The sequence below is a fragment of the Lagenorhynchus albirostris genome, chromosome 6, assembly GCF_949774975.1.
Source record: "Lagenorhynchus albirostris chromosome 6, mLagAlb1.1, whole genome shotgun sequence".
Classification (NCBI taxonomy): Eukaryota; Metazoa; Chordata; class Mammalia; order Artiodactyla; family Delphinidae; genus Lagenorhynchus; species Lagenorhynchus albirostris.
In genome coordinates this window covers 67,513,023-67,531,095 of record NC_083100.1, presented here as the reverse complement: position 1 = coordinate 67,531,095, position 18,073 = coordinate 67,513,023, and positions in this window count along the sequence as shown.

The following is an 18,073-nucleotide window of genomic DNA, read 5'->3' as shown; positions in this document are numbered from 1 at the left end:
ACAGATAACTTTTCTAAACCTAGCAACAGATGACGAAATGAAGGTGAATTTCATGTTTCTGAAATTTCTCTCTTTTGCTCTAAATGACAGCCATAAACTGTGGTTTCTTTATTTATTTATGGACATGCCTGTATGTATGTATGTACTGATTAGTTATTTGGAATATGTCAACACAACCCTATTTTAAAATACCTGTAATACCACTTTTTGGAATAAGTAGGTGAATTTTTCAGGTTTTTTTTTTTTTTTTTTTTTTTTTTTTACCTTTTATGAAGTGGCCAATTTTGCTGCTTTGTGTTTTGATTATTTGGGGGGAGGGATAGTATTATTACTCAACCAATGAAATTGATCACACTAACCAAATAAGGACAGAAAGAAACAATTGATATTTCCTTTTTTATTTACTTGCAAAAACATGGTCGTACTCTACTTCCTCGTAACAGTGAAACACAATAAAATGTATGTCTCAAATATTTAAGTCAATTAGAACAATGCACTTTGAAGTGGAATATTCTTCAAATTGCAGAATTATAGTTCCCCTAATTCTACTGGGACAGGCCTGCTATTTAAAGAAATTCTGTGGTTTGAGAAATGACAATATGACAAAGAAATGCACACAGTCCTGAAGGGAGCCAAAAGGACAGATGCTGCAGGCTATCTGAGCTTCTGTTAAATATGAGAACCAAGGGGCATGAACCTAAGCTAGAGAATGGCCTGGCACTAAAAAGTGCTTCCAACTCTTTTGCAATTGCCCTTTGTGGAATAAACAGCCCAGAAAAATATAACAAGCAGCAGACACAACAAGAATGTGGACAAGTGGCTCTGGACAGTGCAATGGCAATTTAATGAGTAGAAATCCTCACTGTTCTATTTTCAGGTTAAGTATGTATATGGATGTTCCTAAAATCGGCATTTTCACTATAGTTAAAAATTGTACTAGTATTTTTAGGAGTTCAAAATCATACTATTAAAGGCCAAATATTCATCCATTAAACATCTGTAGCTAAAGAAAAACCTTTTGGGAATTATTAAGAAATCAAAAATGTTTGTATCTGCGAAAAAATTTTTACACACATATAACTTTATACTTTTAATAAAGAACTAGTATGTTTGTAGTCCCCAAACTTAATCCATCTGTTAAAAATGAAGTTTATTTCTTTAAGTGGTCTGTTATTCAATCCCTTTCCTCTAAACAGGTATCCACAGAATAGAGAATGTTAGATAGTTAACCAAAATTGGTGTTAATCTTACTCTCTTGAAACATTTAGGAAGGCATAGGAATCACAGTTTTATAGAATTGTTACAGCTACAAAGGGCCTTAAAGGGAGCTCCCTCATTTTGAAGATAAAATAGAAATGTGAAGTGATTTACTTCTAGTTTTGTGATCAGAGCATCCAGATTCCTAACTCATCATTCTTTTTTCTTTTTTCAAATAGGATGAGGTATATAAACGGCTTAGCATATTGCCTGGTACAACAGTAGCACTTAATAATTACCGCAAAAGCTATATAGAGAGCAATACATAGAGATGAATGCGCCCAAAGATGTACACACAAATGTACACACAAATTCTGATGCTAAGAAAAGGGTCTGAGTACAAGTATGGGGTAAGACTAGTGAATTTGGGTTGCTTTTCAAGAGTGAAGTAAGTCAGAAAGAGAGAGACAAATACCGTATGCTAACACATATATATGGAATTTAAAAAAAAAATGTCATGAAAAACCTAGGGGTGAAACAGGAATAAAGACACAGACTTACTAGAGAATGGACTTGAGGCTATGGGGAGGGGGAAGGGTAAACGGTGACAAAGCGATAAAGAGGCATGGACATGTATACACTACCAAAAGTAAGGTAGTTAGCTAGTGGGAAGCAGCCGCATAGCACAGGGAGATCAGCTCGGTGCTTTGTGACCGCCTGGAGGGGTGGGATAGGGAGGGTGGGAGGGAGGGAGACGCAAGTGGGAAGAGATATGGGAATATATGTATATATATAACTGATTCATTTTGTTGTGAAGCTGAAACTAACATACCATTGTAAAGCAATTATACTCCAATAAAGATGTTAAAAAAAAAGTATTTAGACTTTCCTTTAAGCCATTTTCCTTTAAGCTATTTTCAGTAGCTCAACACTAACTCAGCTTACAGCTGCTTGATGAGAGGAAAATTTCCTTCAATGCCTTTATTATTACATAGGAGACTAGGTGCTTCTCTGCTGAAGAGACCTTGTCTTTCATCTTCTTATGACAAGCACCTCTCATAACAGGTTCTCAATAAACGGCGCTCTATATGGATAAATCGAATGATAGCAAATAAACAATCATGAAGTAATAGGCAAATTCTAACTCAGAAAACTCAAATGTGAACAGTCAAAATTTGCTTTTCACAAACGAATAAAAAGGCATGTGGCACCCCTTGCTCCCTTACTAATGTTTTGCCTACAGAGTTATGGACACATGTATCTTATTCATGATTGTTTTGGGAGCCAAAACATATCTTCCAGTGCAAATGAATGTATTTGAGAGCAGGTTCTCCCTGGTCTCTCATTAGTTGTCAAGAGTGACCTAGAGGTAGTTAACCTTAAGGACAGAATTTTCCATTTGCATAGTTTTCTCCTGATCTCTGTCCTGACTAACCAGCCCAGCTTGCCTGTCTGGAAGTATAGATGAGCAGAGAGAAAAAACCTAATTAAGCTAGTTTATACATTTTAACACGTCTGGAAAATGGTAGAGATAATGGCTGCAAACCATTTCTGATACTTTAGTCAAGGAATCACATTTTTCTTTTTTCATTTTCAAAATGTGGTATGAGAAGAGGGAAAGGAAGAGGCCCCGTGAATTCAGCCCCTCATCTCCCTTTGTGGTAGCTGTTAAGCCAGTACATTTAGTAGGAAGGAGAAAGGATAATAGGGCTAGTAATTGGCAGGGCTGTCCAACTACAACTCCCCTCTCTCCCACCACTTGGCCCTGCCCAATTTATCTCTCCCATAGCCCCTTGATGCCTCATCTCTTCTCCAAACTTTTAAAAAGTTGCCCCCTGTATCTGGTAGCTTTTGTTGTGTAAGGATATTCATCAAAGCTCCAACCTGAATGTTCTTCCACTTGTTAAATCAATATTAAAACAAGAAAGAACCCCTAGTTTAAAGCATCCACGTTGTCAGTCCCCCAGCTGGATGGCCACTGCCAATGGTAAGGGGTGAGGGAAAAGTATAATTAAAACTTAACTTTCAAATAGATCTCATAGTTTATGCCCAGTAAGGAGCTCTTTTCACCACGTGAACTTTCAGGTGGCTGTTCTGAACAAAATAGGTGCGGATTCCTTTTATGTGAAACCCTTAAGATAATTTTAACATGGTCCTTTGCAGTTTAATTTATCATAAATTCTGGCACCATTTATCACTAAATGCAAAATGATGAAGAAATGGCTCTATTAAATCTGAATAACTACTGAATTAAAAAGCAGTTAAATGAATTGAAGCACATAGCACTGTTAACAATATGTGGAAGTGTGTTTGGCTGGAATAAATTACTTTCATAGTCATAATTTGAAGAGTTCACCTTTGGAGAAATATGTTCAAAATTTCACATCCTGAGTCCCTGACTAAATCCACATGCACTGCTAATGTACTTTTAAATTGACTTCACAGAAAACATGAGGAAATGCCTGGTCTGAAACTCTTAGGTATCAAAACAAAATTTCTCTATTCAGAAGTTGAGGAAAAGAACACTTTAAAGTAGGTATGTAAAATAAAATAACAGATTCCAAGTAAAATATATCTTACTTTTCCACTCTTAATTTTTCCAGAAATGGCTTTGCAATATATTCATGTAATCTAGTGGCAATATATTCATGTAATCTAGCATACTATTTTTTCAACAACAGGTCTCCCAAGATGAGTATTTTAACATAGCCTATACATAGCACTTTTAAAAATAATAATAATACAAGGGTTGGCTCAAACGCCTAAAGGATTGATTTTTATTCTGATAAATTAGTTGGTAATTATAAACAGAAGGGATGTTCAAAAGAAGGCTCCATCACATAATCTGTTTGCATTTATATTCTGAATAGCATGAACAAAAAAAAGACTTCAGAATATGATATCTGGACACTGGACTTCTATAAAAAAACATTCTAGGATCTGTGGTGATGGAGCGCTGCTATCCAAATATGTCCCCTTGCAGGGCTTGAGCAGATAGTGGGAGTGTTCTTAATCATTACTCACGTGAGGGCATGTTCTAATGTCTTTCATTATCACCCTGGTATTGTGATTAGAAACAAAGACTTTTCAATAATAGTGTCCTATTGCATGTGTAGAGATATTTCAGTGTGAACTCTTTAATAAAGAGGATTTGTGAATGAACTTAATTAGCCCTGTTAAAAACATCCAGCAGACAGCAATCTCATGTCCACACAGAGGGCTGTGTCATGGCATTGGGGCCAGTTTCTTGGATAGACGTTTTCTCTGTGACAAGCAAAGGTACAATTTTTCAAGAAAGCACAAGCCTTTTTTATATGTTTACCAAATACAATATCTGGTTTACAGAAAGCAGTTTATTCAGTCATTCTCAAAGTCAACCAGATTTTGTTTCTTTACTGGGGTTACAAAAACATCTATGGACAGAATGTTATACACACACACACACACACACACACACACACACATACACAGAGAGAGAAAGATGGAGATTCTTGAATTCCAAAGGCATCCCAAAGACTTAGTTTTGTCTTTGTTTCTATTTTTTTTTATGGAATGTACATAACTATGTAGAAAAGAAAGCACATATCAATAATAAAGTGAGAGAGTGGCATGGACATATATACACTACCAAACATAAAATAGATACCTAGTGGGAAGTAGCCGCATAGCACAGGGAGTTCAGCTAGGTGGTTTGTGACCACCTAGAGGAGTGGGATAGGGAGGGTGGGAGGGAGGGAGACGCAAGAGGGAAGAGATATGGGGACATATGTATATGTATAACTGATTCACTTTGTTATAAAGCAGAAACTAACACACCATTGTAAAGCAATTATACTCCAATAAAAATGTTAAAAAAATAATACAACATTGGTTCCTATCATCTTTTTTGTTATTGTTGTTCTCATGCACCTTTCTTCATCCTCCATTCTGCCAGCCCGTCTACCCCAGGAAGGGAATTTGATAGTCTCTAGGTTATTATGTGGAGTGGAACAGAGAAAGAAAGAGAAGTATAGACCACGGAAGTACGGAAGTTAGGAGATTCAGTGGTGGGAGTAGAATATTTACCTTTGAGGGAGAAGGATAGTAGATCATTCTCTAACAGCTGTAAGACACTCTAGTAGTCTTTGGTGGCTGTTAGCTTATGGGATACTAGAAGATTTAAAATCTGGTACCCATATCATTTTCTCCTTTCCAACTTAATTTTCTCTGGGGGTGCTTTCAGCTTGGGATGTGGCCTTTAATTACACAATGTGAAGGAGCCTCAGGAGAGGGCCCAGATGAGGGAAAGCTATTGAATTGGCTACTAAGCTTAAAACTCTTTGTTTGTTTGCTTATTTATTTACAGAGGGAGGGAGAAGGATAGTAGATCATTCTCTAACAGCTGTAAGACACTCTAGTAGTCTTTGGTGGCTGTTAGCTTATGGGATACTAGAAGATTTAAAATCTGGTACCCATATCATTTTCTCCTTTCCAACTTAATTTTCTCTGGGGGTGCTTTCAGCTTGGGATGTGGCCTTTAATTACACAATGTGAAGGAGCCTCAGGAGAGGGCCCAGATGAGGGAAAGCTATTGAATTGGCTACTAAGCTTAAAACTCTTTGTTTGTTTGCTTATTTATTTATAGAGATTTCTATTGTAGCTTCATTGTCCTAGTTTAATAAGAACAAAGCAGGTAAAGATTCAGGGATAGTAATCTATGTGAGATTTAAAATTATGCATTTGGCTGGGTCTTCCTTATGCTGTGATGCTGAGATTATATGTTTAAGATGAAAAATGCTTCAAATATAGATAGTGAGGAAACTAATTAAGGGACACTACCCAAACTAGAAAGTTGGAAGTCATCTCCTATTTTCCCCTTTTAGTCATCTTCCCAGTGGTTGGAAAAATTCTAAAGATACCCCCCACCCCATACACCAAGACCCCTGTCCTTTGGTTATTCAGTCAAACACTAATCTAGGAAGTTCTATGAGGAGACTTTGCAGATGGAGCTAAGGTTAATAATCAGCTAATTTTAAAATAGGGAGATGGTGAAACAAATGTAATCACACGCAACCTTAAAAGTGGAAGAGGAGGGCAGAAGAGTCAGTCAGAGCGATGAGGCAGCTTGAGAATACAATGTGCTGTTGCTGGATCTCAGATGCAGGAGGCAATGTGGAGGGACCAGAGGGAGGCTGGGCCTCAGGGATACCCCTAGATGACAGCCAGTAAGAAAAAACAGGGATCTTAGTCCTACAACCACATGGAATTGAATTCAGTGAACAACCCGAATAAGCCTGGAAACAATTCTCTCTCAGAGCCTCCAGCCCTATCAACAGCTTGATTTCAGCCTTTGTGAGACTGGAAGCAAAGAACCCAGCTGAGCCCCTTGAACCCAGCTGAGCCCCCTGGACTTCTGACCATCAGAACTGTGAGATAATAAATGGATGTTGTGTTAACTGCCAAATTTCTGGTAATTTGTTATGGCAGCAACAGCAAACTAATACACTCCATCTACTCTGTCAGTAAGTCCTATCTATTCTATCTCCCAAATGTCTGGAATCTATCCCTTCCTGTTTATGCTCATTGCACTCTAACACTGAACTCTTATCACTCCTTCATTGTATTACCAAATATTCCTAAAGGAATATTTTATCTTTTATCTTCCCTTTTATCTTCCTTTATGCTCAGTCTCTTCACCTTAGTGTAGTAGGGATAATTTTTTTGAAAATTATCAATGACATTTGTATCAAGGTGGTTGATTTGTTGATTTCTTGCACACAATGATCTTTTTGCCCTCCAAGATCCAATTAAGATAATACCATATAAAATTTTAAGGTCATAAACCTATAAATTATAAAAACAAAATGGGAGGCAAGTCTATGAGTGGATAAAAAATTTCCACACATTCTGTAAAATGGAAAGCAGATAGATGACTGGCAATTCATGAAGTAGGACAAAGATCCCTGCTTAGATCTTGCAGCCAAAGGGGCAACCCATAAACCCAGCAAAACTTCAAAGAAACTTCGGATTTGACAGGGCAAAGTACAGATGAGAGGGTGAAACTGAGCAAGGGGTTGAAATCATGAGGCCTAATGGAAAGTAAATAAACATAACAATTGAATTCCCACTTCTACTCCCACTTTTCTGCACAAAACTGCAGCAGCCAGATGTTTAATTCCCAGGGGAAAAAACCAATAAGAACAAAAGAAATGTTCCACTTAAAGAAAGTAAGCAAACTCCCTGTGGAAACTAGGGCAGCTGGTGTGGATCTGGAGCTCATAGAGCAGAGGCATTACTATTCTGGGCTGTGGGGGACCCAGTGGCTGACTCACTGACAACTCCCCATGTAGTGAAGTCTGCTAGTAGGCAAGCAGATTTTCTCTCATTTCATTCTTAAATATGAATATTCTACTAAGCATCACCAGACGTTTGATGAAATTCTACAAAATGAAATTTCAGAGGAAACAGAGGTAACTCAATGAATACAAGATTTTGTTTTACGCTCTAAGTAATGTAATCAGGAAGACTTAAGAAGTTATTACAATCATAAAGAAAAAGGGCACAATGCTATTAAAAGTAAAGGAATCAGAGAAAAAGGAAGACACTTTAGGGACTAAAACTCTGATTACAAAAATAAAAAATCGTGTAGATGGGTTTGACTTCTGCAATAGTCAAGCAGTTGAACAAAAGCAGAAATCATAAAATATGAGAAAAATATTTTAAAGATGTAGAGGATTAATCCAGGAATTCTATACTCATGCTATTATGAATTCCAAAAAGTAATAATGGTAGGAATAAGAAGAAATTATTTTAAAAAATTAGCAGAGAATTTCTCATAGCCAAAGGGCAAAAGCCTTTAAATTGAAAGTGTCCAGCACAACTAATAAAAAAGAACCAGATCTGGACATATTATTATCGACTTTAGAAATGCAGAGTAAAAAAAATTTTTTTAACCTCCAGAAAGAAAAACAGGTTTCTTAATGAGAATCAGGATGTCATCATCTTCAACAACAGATATTGGGAGAAGGTAAACAAAACTTCAATGTTCTGTGAGAAATAAATATCAAATTAGAATTCTATACCCAGCCAAATTATAATTCAAATGTGAAGCTAGAAATAACTGTAGCTTTCAGACATTAAAGAATCGTTTACCTCCCATACTCTTTCTTCTGACATCATTTAAGATTTGTTCTAACTAATTAAAGGGGAAAATATAAAAAAGGATAATCTGGTATTCAGGAAACAATAGGTGAAAATTTGGAGAACAATAAAGAGAAGTTGCAAGGTGACAGATGTGTCCAGGCCTAGAGAGAATTTAGGCCAAATGGGAGATGAAAGAGAGAAACTTCGAAGGGGAAAGAGAGAGGGAATTTCAGAAATTTTATATTATCAATCAATTGGAAGTCCTTAAATATGTATCAGTGAATCCTTCGGTACACCAAAAATGCATGAGAAAAAAAGGAATTATGAAACTCAAAAAAGTTGTTTAATAAATATGATGTATTTGAATAAAGTTGTAGATTAATAATAATGTACCAATGTTATTTCTTAGTTTTGATGATTATACCATGGGTATGCAAGATTTAACAAGCTGGGTGAAGGGGTGTACAGAGATTCTCCATACATTTTTTGTAACTTTTCTTTAAGTCTAAAATTAATTAAAAACATTAAAAAATTGAAACAAAAAAAGATATGAGAGTTGTATGCTACTTGAATACAGTGAACAATGATTACATAGTTAAGACGTAAGCAATGGAAAATGGTGGAGTAACAGCATAAAGCAATTAGTAATTCAGTGTGTGGTATGACTTTGGTTTTATCTGCATCAGAAGCAGTGTCACTAGAGTGAAATGTTGCCAAAGTAGATGATCAAGATGCCAAATAAAATCTTTAGCTGCAGATGCTACCAGGACTCATCTCAGAAAACTGCCTACTGCCTAGGAATGGAATTAGGCAAAATGTTTACTGAAAAATTCAGCAACTAGGAGATAGGTATGGAAATAGGTGAGGGTGTGAATGTGCAGGAGGATGTTTATATTGTTCAGAGCAGCTGTGGAAAACTAATAACAATCTATTGGAGCTTCTATTCACGATTAATGCCTGAAAGATTGCTGCAGCCAACTAGGTTGCTGGACTTGTTCCACACCTCCCTTGGACCTGGCAAAATCAGAAAACTAAGAGCCAAGTCCCAATCTTGACCAAATTTACTGCAATTGTGTTATGCACAGCAGACACGGATCATACCATCCCCATGAGACATGTTTCTAAGACTCAAGGCTTGTTGACAGTCCAGTGAGAAACTTGTGTGTAAATCCAGCTATCATAAAGTGGATGAAGAATAATGTCTCTGATTTGAAGCACCTGTTTTCTGATCTGAAGCTCATGGAGCTAAGAGAGCAACCTCCAATGAAGACCACTTGAATGTAGCCTTTGCCATGATTGACAAAGACTAGAAGTAGGCCAGTGGTGTGGAGTCCATGGAAATAGTGGGAAACATAAAGGATCTATTGACCACAATTGTGAATATCATAGCTGGCAACTGGGATCTTTTTTTGTTATGAAACTGATATTCTTCTCTATGATGGAGACAGTTGAGTTTAAGGCCCTCCTGACTCATAATCTTTTCTGTTCTAGCCATTTCTTGCATCAACAATAGGTGCTTTGATGTAGTTTTAGTTACCAATACCATACCTCTCTTAGTCCTGCCTACAAAGGTTAAAGCAAGACCTAAAATGATCAAACTGTTTCTAATAAGTACATTCCAGAAGAAAGTCCAAGCAAGCTGAAAGAAATATATATATGATAGATGGCAGATATTGTGATTTTTATCTTTTTGTGTGATATATGTCACACAAAAAGGCAAAATATGTATATAGTTTATATAGTTAAAATATATTTGACTATATAAATATAATACATTATATATAATATATATTTTATACACACATATTTATATGTATATATACAAACGTATGTAATATATAAAATATATAAATATATATGTATGTGCATATATCACACAAAAGGTAAAAATTACAATATCTGCCATATATCCAATAAAAAATTACCAGGAAGGCAAAGAAGAAAAATACCATATAATAAGCACAAATATTAGTCAACCAAAACTGCCTTTGAAATGACACAGAGTATATGATTAGTACACAAGCATATTTTTAAAATACTAAATCTGTATTCCATGTATTCAACAAGCTAGAAGAAAGATTGAACATGTTAAGTAGGTACATAGATTATATAAAAAAGACTCAAATCAAACCTCTAGAATAGATATTATAAGGTCTGAAGTAAAAAAATACTATTTAATAGTTTCCTTAAAATCATCAAGAAAAGAAAATTCTTGTGATATACCACTATCAGGAATAATCACAGTTAACATGGTGGAACATCCTGCTAGTACTGACACAATACACAGGTATATGTGTACATATGTACGAGTAATTCTACATAAAGTGGTTCATACAATACATTTAAGTAGCATCAGACTTAGGAATGTAAAAATATGTGAAGAGATGACAGAAGTACAAATGTAAGAAGTCAAGAAGACAGGGAGACTATGGCAGGTAATACCTTCTTAAGGAAATCAAAGTATGCGGCTACTTTTGAATGAACACACACACACACACAAATATAACTATATTGTTTAAAATTGTAGTGGGAAATTGTTACCAAAAGCAGTGATGTATCGTCATTGGTAGAATGTAGGAAAGAAAGTAGCGGTGTTATAAGTAATCATCATCCATCATAGTACATAGTAATCAATAATATCTAAGGATGATCACTCAAGAAATAGATCCATTAAACATATTATCTGTAAACATAAAGCAAGCTCCAGAAAAGTGGGAAAAAGGAAGAGATATAACAAATTCCTTCTAGTGAGTATATATAGATGGTACAAATTAATTAACCTAAACAAAAGGCCCTACAACACTGTCTAAAATCAACTATGCTGATAGTACATAAAAAGTAAAAAATGGGAGATTGGTTCAAGATGGCAGAATAGAAGGATGTGCGCTCACTCTCTCTTGTGAGAGCACCGGAACCATGACTAACTGCTGAACAATCATCAACAGGAAGACACTGGAATTCACCAAAAAAGATACCCCACATCCAAACACAAAGGAGAAGCCGCAATGAGATGGTAGGAGGGGCGCAATCACAATAAAATCAAATCCCATAACTGCTGGGTGGGTGACTCACAAACTGGAGAACAATTATACCACAGAAGTCCATTCACTGGAGTGAAAGTTCTGAGCCCCATGTCAGGCTTCCCAACTGGGCATCTGGCACTAGGAGGAGGAATTCCCAGAGATTCAGACATTGAAGGCTAGTGGGATTTGACTGCAGGATTTCTACAGGACTGGGGGAAACAGAGACTCCACTCTTGGAGGGCACACACAAAGTAGTGTGCACATCAGGACCCAGGGGGAAGGAGCAGTGACACCACAGGAGACTGAACTAGACCTACCTGCTAGTGTTAGAGGGTCTCCTGCAGAGGCAGCGTGTGGTTGTGGCTCACTGCAGGGACAAGGACACTGGCAGCATAAGTTCTGGGAAGTACTCCTTGGCGTGAGCCCTCCTGGAGTCCGCCATTAGCCCCACCAAAGAGCCACGTAGGCTCCAGTGCTGGGTTGCCTCAGGTCAAACAACCAACAGGGAAGGAACTGAGCCCCACCCAAGAGCAGACAAGTGGATTGAAGTTTTACTGAGCTCTTCCCACCAGAGCAACACCCAGCTCTACCCACCACCAGTCCCTCCCATCAGGAAGCTTGCACAAGCCTCTTAGATAGTCCCATCCACCAGAGGGAAGATAGCAGAAGCAAGAAGAACTACAATCCTGCAGCCTGTGGAAGAAAAACCACATTGACAGAAAGACAGACAAAATGAAAAGGCAGAAGACTATGTACCAGATGAAGAAACAAGACAAAACCCCAGAAAAACAACTAAATGAAGTGGAGATAGAAAACCTTCCATAAAAAGAATTCAGAATAATGATAGTGAAGATGATCCAGGACCTCAGAAAAAAAAATGGAGGCAAAGATTGGGAAGATGCAAGAAATGTTTAACAAACACCTAGAAGAATTAATGAACAAACACTTAGAAGAATTAAAGGACAAACAGAGATAAACAATACAATAACTGAAATGAAAAATACACTTGAAGGAATCAATAGCAAAATAACTGAGGCAGAAGAATGGATAAATGACCTGGAAAACAGAATGGTGGAATTCACTGCTGCAGAACAGAATAACGAAAAACAAATGAAAAGAAATGAAGACAGCATAACAGACCTCTCATACAACATTAATTGCACCAACATTTGCATTACAGGGGTCCCAGAGGGAAAAGAGAGAAAGAAAGGACCTGAGAAAATATTTGAAGAGATTATAGTTGGAAACTTCCCTAACATGGGATAGGAAATAGCCACCCAAGTTCAGGAAGCACAGAGGGTCTCAGGCAGGATAAACCCAAGGAGAAACAAGCTGAGACACATAGTAATCAAACTGACCAAAATTAAAGTCAGAGAAAAATCATTAAAAGCAACAAGGGAAAAATGACAAATAATATGCAAGGGAACTCCCATAAGGTTAACAGCTGATTTCTCAGCAGAAACTCTACAAGCCAGAAGGGAGTGGCATGATATATTTAAAGTGATGAAAGGGAAGAACCTACAAGCAATATTACTCTACCCGGCAAGGATCTCATTCAGACTTGACGGAGAAATCAAAAGCTTTACAGACAAGCAAAAGCTAAGAGAATTCAGTACCACCAAACCAGCTCTACAACAAATGCTAAAAGAACTTCTCAAAGTGGGAAACACAAGAGAAGAAAAGGACCTACAAAAACAAACCCCAAATAATTAAGAAAATGGTAATAGGAACATACATATCGATAATTGCCTTAAATGTGAATGGATTAAATGCTCCAACCAAAAGACACAGGCTTGCTGAATGGATACAAAAACAAGACTCATATATATGCTGTCTACAAGAGACCCACTTCAGACCTAGGGACACCTACAGACTGAAAGTGAGGGGATGGAAAAAGATATTGCATGCAAATGGAAATCAAAAGAAAGCTGGAGTAGCAATACTCAAATCAGATAAAGTAGACATTAAAATAAAGAATGTTGCAAGAGACAAGGAAGGACACTATATAATGATCAAGGGATCAATCCAAGAACAATTATAAATATATATGCACCCAATATAGGAGCATCTCAATACATAAGGCAATGGCTAACAGCTATAAAAGAGGAAATCGACAGTAACACAGTAATAGAGGGGGACTTTAACACCTCACTTACACCAATGGACAGATTATTCAGACAGAAAATTAATAAGGAAACACAAGCTTTAAATGACACAATAGACCAGATAGATTTAATTGATATTTATATGACATTCAACCTGAAAGCAGCAGAATACACTTTCTTCTCAAGTGCACATGGAACATTCTCCAGGATAGATCACATCTTGGGTCACAAATCAAGCCTCAGTAAATTTCAGAAAATTGAGATCATATCAAGCATCTTTTCCAACCACAACACTATGAGATTAGAAATAAATTACAGGGAAAAAACCTGTAAAAAACACAAACACACGGAAGCTAAACAATACGTTACTAAATAACCAAGAGATCACTGAAGAAATCAAAGAGGAAATCAAAAAATACCTAGAGAAAAATGACAATGAAAACACGACAACCAAAGCCTATGTAATGTAGCAAAAGCAGTTCTAAGAGGGAAGCTTATAGCAATACACTCCTACCTCAAGAAACAAGAAAAATCTCAAACAATCTAACCTTACACCTAAATGAACTAGAGAAAGAAGAACAAACAAAATCCAAAGTTAGTAGAAGGAAAGAAATCATAAAGATTAGAGCAGAAATAAATGAAAGAGAAACAAAGAAAAGAATAGCAAAGATCAATGAAACTAAAAGCTGGTTCTTTGGGAAGATAAACAAAACTGATAAACCTTTAGCCAGACTCATTAAGAAAAAGAGGGAGAGGACTCAAATCAATAAAATTAGAAATGAAAAAGGAGAACCCTCCCTAACACTATACACAAAAATAAACTCAAAATGGATTAAAGACCTAAATGTAAGACTGGACACTATAAAACTCTTAGGGGAAACCATAGGAAGAACACTCTTTGACAATGAGGTATCACCTCACACTGGTTAGAATGGGCATTATCCAAAAATCTGCAAACAATAAATGCTGTAGAGGGTGCGGAGAAAAGGGAATCCTCTTGCACTGTTGGTGGGAATGTAAGTTGCACTGTTGGTGGGAATGTAAGTTGATACAGTCACTATGGAGAACAGTATTTAGGTTCCTTAAAAAACTAAAAATAGAACTACCATTATGACCCAGCGATCCCACTACTGGGCATATACCCTGAGAAAACCATAATTCAAAAAGAGTCATGTACCACAATGTTCATTGCAGCTCTATTTACAATAGCCAGGACATGGAAACAACCTAAATGTCCATCGACAGATTAATGGATAAAGAAGATGTGGCACATATAAACATGGCATATTACTCAGCCATAAAAAGGAACGAAATTAGGTCATTTTAGAGATGTGGATGGACCTAGAGTCTGTCATACAGAGTGAAGTAAGTCAGAAAGAGAAAAACAAATATCGTATATTAACGCATATATGTGGCATCTAGAAAAATGGTACAGATGAACCGGTTTTCAAGGCAGAAATAGAAACACGGATGCAGGGAACAAACGTATGGACACCAAGAGGGGAAAGCGGGGGATGGTGGTGGTGCTGGTGGGATGAATTGGGAGATTGGGATTGACATGTATACACTAATATGTATAAAATAGATAACTAATAAGAACCTGCTGTATAAAAAAATAAAATTCAAAAAAACAATAAAAAAGAAATATGCCATATTTGTGATGAGAAAAAAAGTAAAAAATGTATATTTAAAATTTTTTCAACTTTTATAAGTCTATGCACAATACACTGAAGATTTAACTGTGGTTTTTATTTTAGCTATTTTAATGTTTCTGTGTGTTAATTTAAAATAATAATGTCACTCCTTTTCCATATTTGTACCTAGAATTTCACTCTCTTGACTAACTTCTTTTGGCAATGGTGATAGCCAGTGTAGTTACTGAATTTAAGAAAAAACTTCTACTCTTACTCATGCATAAGCATGATATTGGTGTGTGTGTGGGCGCGTGCACATGTGTGTGGTATTAAAGAAGATGACAGCTATTTTGACAAGGTTTTTTGTCAAGAATGAAGTATAGAATTTTATTTTTTATTTGCTTCATAAAAATAATATAATTGCCTGAAAGAAGTATTACAATGTTCTAAATAATCAGCTGAAACACTGTTGATGATTATCTTTATTCTTCAACATTTTGTTGTCTATTAGTCCTTCTGAAGTAGCCAATCAGAAAGCCCTTCTTCTGAGAATAGGTACCGATGTTATATAATGAACAGTAACACCAAGAAGGCTTATTATTTAGCTTCAGTTCTTCAATCAGAGTATTGGCATATTGGACAAGTGACCTAGACGTGCAAATCTCTAAATGGTTACAAGTAAGCTTAAAATTAATTTTCCACTAAGATGAATAGGAGTTTTTAAACATGACCTGGGTTAATGCTATTGTTTTGTAGCACTGCATACTCAAACAAGAGTGTTGGTAACAGCTTTGTCAAAAGAGGTAGCTTATGAATATAATCAAGGTAGATTTATAAACTCCTAAAGAAACATTAGGTTTATTTTGTTAATACTGTGAAAAATATTGCAAAGTCATTTATCAAAAAGCATTTCTACTATTATTTGTTTCTTTAAAGAAGAATAATATACTTGTCTTACAAATTATTTTTGTTTATAATTCCCATATTTCGTAAAGTGATTAAGGAAAAGTTTTGAAATGACATATTGCTATAGGATTAATATGGGCAAATCAGGTAATTGATGAGAGGGAAGGAAGAGTTTTGGGAATTTAGAGATAGGAGACCAGAATCTCTGGGTTTCAGTGGAAAAAGTTAAAGAACAGAAGATCAATTATTAGGGCATAAGGTAGAAAAAACACTTGAGGAGTAAGATATTGAGGGAGACCCAACTGATGAGGTTCATGTCCTAATTAACAGGTATATAGGGTAGAAAGCTATTTATAAAGCTATAGAAGACTACCAAAGGGACATAGGACACAAAATAGGTTGCTCGTCTTCCTCCTGGAACAGGGAAAACTAAATGGGATCACGACTGGGACACTGAGTGTGAAAAAAAATAGTATGAGAGATGCAGTAAACATAAGGGGTTGGCAGTAAACCTTTATTGGAATTAGAATGAATGTCATTATCTCAGACTTAATTTAGGAAAAATCTACAAATTTGAAATAGACCACACATTTATAGAAGTAAATCTACTCTAAGCAATATGTTTACAAATGGCACACTGAGGTGACCAGGAATGAACACTTTGAAAAATATAACCAATTGGGTATCCAAATCAGTATACATTTTAATATGTGTCTTATCTTTTCAAGGTGTCTTAGATTGCTTAGACGTAGATTCTGAACAAATATTTGAGTGCAAGTATTTTATTGGGGAAATGTAGGCATTGATGTCAGGAAGTTGGGGAGTGAAACAGAGCGGGAAGGCAGTCAATAAATGGAGCTAAATGGAGCATCATGAAAACCAGGGAAAAGAGTGAACAACTGAAGCTTAAATGTAAGACAAAGCCATGGCAAACCATGTAAACACACACACACACACACACACACACACACACACACACACATAGAGTTATCTAACATGTGGGACAGAGGAGCTGCTATCAGTCATGGGGTGAGGGGTATTAATTCCCTGGTACATCCACCTTGCCAAGCCTGGGGTAGAGCATTACAACAAACCCTCCAACATACTTGTGCTTGGAAGTCAGTAAAGATTCCTGAAGAGGTAAGATCCTAGCACATGAGCAGGGCATAGACAGCATTATTTTTAACAGAAGGGTTTGAATAATATGGATTCTTAAAAATAATTATCAAGACAATGTCAACACATCTTCAGCATTATCCAACTTGTGATTATCTTTGACATGTCATGGTTACATAGTGGGACTACCCAACTAAAGCTTAAGATGATCCAACGAAAATTCTCTTGCTAATTTTATATTTCTCCTAGTTGTGATTTGACATTCTATGTGGAGTTGCCAACAGGTTAAGAGGATTCAGTATTGTAGTCATGGTCAAATTTTTTTCTTGGTTGGATATGAACGTGTAGGCATCCTGGATGATACATCCCTCTCTTTGATTTTGTTTAATTCTAGTTAGTTACTCTGAGCCTAAACATCTCTGGAACTCTTACTAATCCAATATCTGGATCTGCTAATCTGATTATCAAAACCAAGAACATGCAGATTCCAGTGAGGGTTTATTACCCTTCTGGTAATTTTCTAGACAAAACACAGTCTGGTGAGGATACGTGGAACATAGTAGTTTTCAGTGGTGTATGTGTATTTCTACATGCACAGACACTCTCACACCCAAACCCATTAAGTTTTCATTAATGTCAGGATAGACTTTATATTTCTTATGAACTTTAGTGGCCATTTATTATAGGCTTACATGAAACCACCTCAGGTATTTTGTTTTCACCATGATATGGACATCACCATAAGTAGTATGTGTAGACTATGAAGATTTTACTGCCTATATAATTCAAGAGATAAATATTTTAATGACATTCTGAAGTGGCCTCATGTTTCTTTCATTTCAATCAACGTAAAAAAATCACCCAAAGCTTCCAAGAGAATTTATGAGTGCTTTCAGTTCTTTAAATTTTATCTTCAATGTTGCAAGTGATATAATACATACCTAAGGAGGTGATGGTTAACACTTGAATT